Below are 7,658 nucleotides of genomic sequence, written 5' to 3'. Positions count from 1 at the left end.
CAGTGGAGTTAAGAGCGATCTGGTCCCTGCCCTCCTTTGCCAGGTCAGGCCTTAGGGCTGAAGTGGGAGCGGCCATGTAAGTTCCAGCAAATGCGTTTTGAGATTAAGCAGGCAGGTGCCTTCAGCAAGCTTCCCCGGGCATCCACTTCTCAAGCGGCACCTTCGTGGCGGGCAGGGCATCTCGGACAGGTCCTGGCTCCAGCTAGCTCTGTGGCCTTCAACAGCTCCCTTGACCCCCTCCCCATCCCCACAAGGGTTTCCTCATCTGTAAAATGCACCCTGATGTCTCCAGCTCTGTCTAAGCCCTGAAGTTGGTGTCCCCAGCAGTGGAGAGGGGACCTAAAGCCCCAGGGCTGTGCCACAGATACACCCCTAGGGGTTCCGACTCAAAGTCTCGAGCAGAACTGGGTGGACACAGGGTCACCGCCTGGCTATGCTTTGGACAGAGAAGCTGGGTCCCGTCGGGGGTGAGTGGTGCTTGTCCCAGCCGGTTGTCCGCCCCATCCCCCCACCTCTCACCCCCGCAGACTCCTCCAAGCCAGGGGCCTGGAAGTGGCTCCTTCTTCTGATTCACCCAAAGGCGACAGTGGCTTGCCTCATCCCCAACTCCACCGACGGCATGAGAGGGCCATGGAGGCCAGGGCCCAGGGAAGGTTTTACGCTCCGTCCTTAACCCAGCGTCATAATCTGACCGGGTTGGGAGAGGGCGCGGGGCCCCGGAACCCCAGCCGCAGACAGCCCACTCCTCCGCACGCACCTGGGTCGGGGGAGGTGGGGGTGGGCCCGAGCAGCAGGCGCGCCCACGTGCCTCTCCCGCGAGGGCCCGGCCACCTCAGCTCCAGCCAACCTGAGGCCGCCTCTCGTGCCCCACCTCAAGCCCCGCCCCGGCCCCTGCAACCCGATCTTCGCTGCCGGGCGGCGGCCGGAGCCAGCTGTCCCAGCTCCTGCTGTAGCCTGGGGCCGGGCCGCCGCGCTCCGCCCCTCCCCGCCCTCAGAGCCGGGCCTCGCAGCAGCCGGGGATTGCGGGGGCCGCATTCATCCACGTGTCTCTCAGGCCAGCGCAGAGACGGGGGTGGGGTGGGTTAGGCCAGGGAAGCAGGCCCCTTTTCCCAAGGGAAGAATCCCCTCCCGGAGGCCCGCCGGGTCGTGGAGTTTCCACGGGTGGACGTAGTGGGGCCGAGGGCACGGGGAGCCCTGCCGCTGCCTTATGTCTGGTTCTAGACCGGGGTTCCTCGGCTCCACCAGCGACATTTGGGGCCGGATCGCTGTGTAGTGGAGCTGGCCTGGGCACTACAGGATATTATCCCTGACACCCTCCACTGGATGCCAGGAGCACAGCCAGCCCCCTAACCGTACAAACACAAACGTCTCTGAACACGGCTAAATGTCCCCTGGGGGCAAACTCTCCGGGTAGAGACCCACTCCCCGAGGGTTTTACGGTGGGCATTTGAGGCAGCCACACGGCCTGGGGGGCAGGAGCCCGAGGTCCCTGCAGCCAGGACGCTGGTGCTGGCCTCCCCTTCTCCCCGCCGCTGCCAGCTGCTTCAGGCCGGCCTAGGGACTGTGACCCTTGACCTGACAGTATTTCGGCAGCATGTGACCTGCCAGGCTTTCTCACCATAGGGTGCCCCCCACCCTGATGGGGTGCTGGGACAGGGGATGCTGGGGACAAGCCCATCACTAGCAGTCAGGCCAGCTGGGGCACCAGAAAGGGATTCAGGCACTGGGTGTCCATGGGCAGCTTGAGTTTCCCCAGGAGAACCTGGGCTGAGGCTACCGTGTGAGCCCAGGGGCTGTCAGGACTGAAGGTCAGAGGGCATCGTGGCCCACAGGGTCCACCCCTTACACACACACACACACACACACACACACACACAGGGTGGGGCGTGGGAAAGACAAAAGGAGTTGGTCCCAGCCGGGGAGGATCCCGCCCTGTCCCTTCACCAGGCCCATTTGGGGGCGGTCATCAGAGCCAGGAGGGCCGTGAGAGGGCTGGGACAGGGCACTGTTGGCCCCAACCCCCATCTGCATGCCACCGTGCCATGCAAAGCAGAATTTTCAGAAGAATCCAATTCCAGACTTCACAGGGGAGGTTTTAGTAGTCCCCCTCCCCCTGTGTATTCACAATTGGCTGTATTTGCATGGGAAATCTGGAAAGAGACAAAAGGCACCATAGCAGATGTTAAAGTGGACCATTGGTGGGGTTGGCCGGGGGTGGGGGGAAAAGGGAGCTGGGTGTGGGGGTGGGAATCCACAGGTACCAAGCAGATGCAGGACAAGAAGATTTTTTGTCTTGTTTTGCTTTTTCTGTCTCTCTTTCCTTTCTCTCTTTTCCATAAAAATAAATTACGTAATTTAAAAAAGTTCATCTGAAAGAAAGAAAAAGAGCCAGAGGTAGCAGTGGCCCTCCATCAGCAGCTGCAGTGGCCTGCGACGTCCCTGCCCTAGCCCACACAAAGACCAGAGTGAGCTACTCTCAGCCACACTCCCCTTCCTCATCTTTCCCCCTGAGAAAGATGGGCCAACTTTTACCCTGCCTGAATTTTCAACTCGTTCTCTCCTTGGGAGGGTTTTCAAGGAGGCTGGGGTGGGGAGTGTGTGTTCATTGCATGTATGTGGCCTGGGGCGCCCACCCTCCACCCAGCCTTTCTAAATGATTCTTCGAAGGCAGAATTAGATTTATATCCGTGGAGTAGATTGGTGTGCTGTTTCTCCGCGTGTAGCTCATCGTTATAAAACACGCCTTGTCCCACGGGGCAGACAGCAACAGACATGGGAATAGCATTTGGCTCATTAATTCATTCGTTCATCAGGTTTTCATCCATATTTATCAAAGGCTGCTCTGTGCCATCATTCTAATTAACATCGATTCCCACACTGATCTCTCTTCTAGTATCCCAGTCTGTGTGGCACACAATTCTTTCACCTCCTCAAATCTGAGGCTTCTGTCTCCCCAGCTCACTGCAGCCCGGTGTGCTGGGTCTCTGAGGGGAACCTCTCACTGTGTGTGACAATTCCTCAGCCAGTTGACGGTGTCCATAGATGCTGACCTGCTCTGAGGTCTACAAGGGCAAAGACACCCCCATCCCTGCGTCCGTGTTCATGTCTCTGTGTTGGGGGTGAGAGTTCACTGATGGGGACTTTGGTCACTTGGGGACAGCTGTGTCCCGGCTCTGAAAGTGAGGCTGGTTGGCTAGGCATGATGGCTCACACCTATAATCCCAGCACTTTGGAGGGCCAAGGCAGGGGGATTGCTTGAGGCCAGGAGTTCAAGACCAGCCTGGCCAACATGGTGAAACCCTGTCTACTAAAAATACAAAAATGAGCCGGGTGTGGTGGTGCTCACCTGTAATCCCAGCTACTTGGGAGGCTGTGGCAGGAGAATCACTTGAACCCAGAAGGTGGAGGTTGCAGTGGGCAGACTGTGTCACTGCACTCCAACCTGGGTGACACATTGAGACTCTGTCTCAAAAGAAAAAAAGAAAAAAGAAAGTAGGCCAGGGAGATGGCCTGGGTTGAGGTGGGGGACTCTCTCCTTTGGTCATAGAAAGATTAAGAGGGTGCTCTCCTGGGCACCAGTGAAGTGCCAGGTATTCTCATAACCCCTATGCACTCCAGTTCCTAAACTTGTCTGATTCTAGAAATCATCTGGCGGCGTTTGTTAAATGACAGATTCCCAGTCCCCACTGGAGAGATTCCTGATTCAGCTGGTCCGAGGCAGGCCCCAGAATCTGCATTCTCAGCCAGTACCCCAGGTGTTTGTTACATCAGCCAAACTTGGGCCCCACTACTGTAGGGGAGGCTGAGATGGGTTAATGCTGCCTCCACCATTGCCTGGGGGTATCGGGAGAAGGAGCTGGGTGATTGAGTGACTGGGAGGCCTTTTAAGCCATCACCTCACTTTTTCAGTGGTGGAGGTGGGACCTTGTGGAAGGAGTGTGGTGCGGGGTTGGGGTAGGAGAGGGAAGAGTCAAGAGATCTAAAGCTGTGGTTCCCCAGCTTCCCCCACGACTGAGGACCCATTTGAGGACACGCTGGATGTTTTTCTGTATTTTTCAAGGGTTCTGTTCACCCTCCTTCCAGAATTCCTCAAGGGGGAGAGTGAGCAAGTGGGCTGGGAAGGAGGCACGGGGCTGGTGTCCAGGACCCCTGGGCCACTTGTCTCCTGACATTTCCCTGCATCTGATAGAAGGGGGCCTTCCTACCTAGGCCCCTGGGATTTCTGCCTCTCACCTTTTAAGGCAATCCTGTGTTTTCCCGTCTTTGTTTACATGTTTTCCACAAAACGATGAGCTCCTGAAAAGGAGATAGTGCGGTATTTTTATCTTCATGTCCCCATCTTTGGACCCAGTGCCTGGCTCAACGGGGACAGCCATTAATGTTTGTTGAACAAATTGACAGTGCCTGGGCACCGAGCGCCACCTGGCGGCGTCAGTGGGCATGGTGGTGCTTAGATCTCAGTTGGAGCAGCAGACCTTGGGGGATGCGTCCTGGTCCCCTGGTTTGGGGCGGCCCATCCAAGTGTGACGTCATGTAGGGGTGAGGTAGGGGTCCCTGAACAAGGTCTGGTGGGGAGGTGAGGGGTGGGCCTTTGAAAAATGTGACTCTCTCAGGATAACAAGGGGCAGGTGGGAAAGGGAGCTGGGGACACTCAGGGCATGGAAAAAGAAGAGGGAAAGGAGACTGTGTGATGGACGGGGTGAGGCCAAGGAGGCTCTTGTGCTCCTTCTGGGTAGGGAAGAAGAGGCACAGGCTGCAGCACCATGCGTTCCCCGTGAGCATGGAGGGTGGTGGTGATATAATAAAGACTGCAGATAACAATAATCCCGACATTTATGGAGTGTGGACACTGTGGAGTGGTGTGATATTTTTCCCCATTTTGCAGGTGGAGAAGCTGAGGCTCAGAGAGGTTAGTAACTCAGCCAAGGTCACACAGCTTATCAGAGGCAGGGCTGGGATTTAAACCAGGCAGTGAAACCCAGAATTCATGCTCCTCATCACTCTCGGCATCCATCCATCCATCCATCCATGCATCCATCCATCCATCCATCCTTCCATCCATTCATGTATTCACTTTCAGAACCAACTTTATGGGCAGGATTCAGCAGGAGGCTGGGACTTGTCATGCTGAGTCCTCCCTGAAGAGACCCCCTCCTTGTCTGTGGCGAGCTTAGGTAGTCCCAGGGTTGGAGAATATCTCCCTGAGTTGGAATGGCCAGCTGACTTCTGCACTTCCTCCACCCCCTCCTATGCACTGTCTGGTGTCTGAAACCTCTTTTCTCCCACTGCAGTGCCCTCCCACCCTCCCCCTTCCTCGGGGTGTGGAATCTCTGCCAGGGCTCCACTCATGGACTCAGGCATGGATGTTTTTATGATTCTTCTTTAGAGACAGGGTCTCCATATGTTGCCCGGCCGGTCTAGGACTCCTGGGCTCAAGCCATCATCCTACCTCAGCCTCCTGACTGACTGGGATTGCAGGTGTGGGCCACCATGCCCGCCCCCGAAGGTCCCCAAAGAATTTTCATGTGCACCTAGGCTTGAGACTTCTGCCAGAATCTGTGTATGCAAATGTGGTCAGCGGGACCGGGAAGCTGCATTGGAGTTATGTCTCTTTCTCCTTCACCCCACAGAGCTCTCTTCAGGTCGCTGCTGTTTTTGCTACACTCTGAGTCCCCACCCCAACATGTACACTCTGACCTCCTGTGATGGTTGATACTGAGTGTCAGCTTGATTGGATGGAAGGGTGCAAAGTATTGTTCCTGAGTGTGTCTATGAGGGTGTTGCCAAAGGAGACGAACATTTGGGTCAGTGGACTGGGAGAGGCAGACCCACCCTCAATCTGGGTGAGCACCATAAAAGCAGGTATGAAAAGAGCAGACCGGCTGAGTCTTCCAGCCTCCATCTTTCTGCTGTGCTGGATGCTTCCTGCCCTCAAACATTGGACTCCAAGTTCTTCAGATTTTGGTCTCTTTGACCTACACCAGTGGTTTGCCAGGGGCGTTGGGCCTTTGGCCACAGACTGAAGGCTGCAGTGTCAGCTTCCCTGCTTTTGAGGTTTTGGAACTCGGACTGGCTTCCTGGCTCCTGTGCTTGCAGATGGCCCATTGTGGGGTCTCACCTTGTGATTGTGTGAGTCCATACTCCTTAATAAACTCCCACTTTATATCTACATCTATGTTAGTCCTGTCCCTCTAGAGAACCCTGACTAATACACCCCCAAAACCGCCCACGATAAAAGTTGACCCTCCTATTGTCTAGAAGCTAGAGATCTCAGCAGTATTTATTTATTTATTTTTTATTTTTTGAGATGGAGTCTTGCTGTGTCACCCAGGCTGGAGTGCAGTGGCATGATCTAGGCTCTCTGCAACCTCTGCCTCTTGGTTTCAAGCAATTCTCCTGCCTCAGCCTCCCAAGTACCTGGGATTACAGGCACCCGCCAACACATCCGGATAATTTTTTGGAGTTTTTAATAAAGACAGGGTTTCACCATGTTGTCCAGGCTGGTTTTGAACTCCTGACCTCAAGTGATCCACCTGCCTCAGCCTCCCAAAGTGCTAGGATTACAGGTGTGAGTCACCACGCCCGGGCCCTCAGCAATATTTAAAGTCACAATGCTGGGTTCCTGCACCTATGACCAAAACACATGTTCACAAAGGGGTCACTGCCAGCTGGGAGCCCTGGGGCGGTGTCCCTTGACCCCAGAGCCTTAAGGTAAAGCATGTAACCTTACTCAGGGGAGGGGAGGGAGGCGTGAAACCCAGGTTCCTGTCTTTGTCCTCTCAGTCCTAGAGGCAACTCCCCGCCTGCAGCCGAGCCCCTCCCTTCTCCTGGAACAGTCCATCGGAGGCAGGCCGTGGGGCCACAGTGCTGCAGCCTGTTCTCCTGGAACAGTCCATCAAAGGCAGGCCGTGGGGCCACGGTGCTGCAGCCTGCTTACGCTACTGGGGCAGCTGGACAGTCCCAGTTTGGCCTCAGGGCTACAGGCCTTCTTGGGCATTGAGAGTCCCCTGGGTCTCCTCGACTGCCAACCAGGAGCCCAAGAGACCAGAGAGGCCAAGCCACGGCACCCGTGGACCCTCCTGGGTGGCCTGGTCTGAAGGCTGGGCATTGTGCCTTTTCCTCCTCTGTGACATCTTTTTAAAACATTTTCATTATTTTTTTAGAGACAGGGTTTCTCTCTGTCTCCCAGGCTGGAGTGCAGTGACACGATCATAGCTGTCTGCAGCTTCCACCTCCTAGGCTTAAGTGATCTCATGCCTCCGTCTCCCAAGGTGTTGGGCTTGAGCCACTGTGCCCAGGCCTCCCCTGTGACTTCTGCCTCCCCTTCTCTTTTCATCCACTCCTCCTCTCCCTTGGAGGGCTTCACCCTCTGGAGCCTTCAGATTCTCCTCCAAAGGGGCTGGAGTCTTCCCCTGTTCCTGGTCTACCGGCTGGGGAGTCTGGAAGGATCCGCATACAGACGCCTCTCCACTTCCAGACCTGCAGAGATAAGAACTGATTTGCCTGTCCAAGAAAGTGGGCAGCTCTAGCAGCCACCATCAGATGGCGACAGGGGCTGCTTGTGACTAGCCAGTTCAGACTTCACCAGAGTTCCAAGGAGAGCAGCTTCTTCAGGGGGCTGCAGACTGCACCCCTTCCTGGCTGCTGGGTCCCACTGT

Source organism: Chlorocebus sabaeus, chromosome 16, assembly GCF_047675955.1.
Source record: "Chlorocebus sabaeus isolate Y175 chromosome 16, mChlSab1.0.hap1, whole genome shotgun sequence".
Taxonomy (NCBI): domain Eukaryota; kingdom Metazoa; phylum Chordata; class Mammalia; order Primates; family Cercopithecidae; genus Chlorocebus; species Chlorocebus sabaeus.
The sequence above is the reverse complement of the archived record's forward strand: the minus strand, read 5'-3'. Positions refer to the sequence as shown.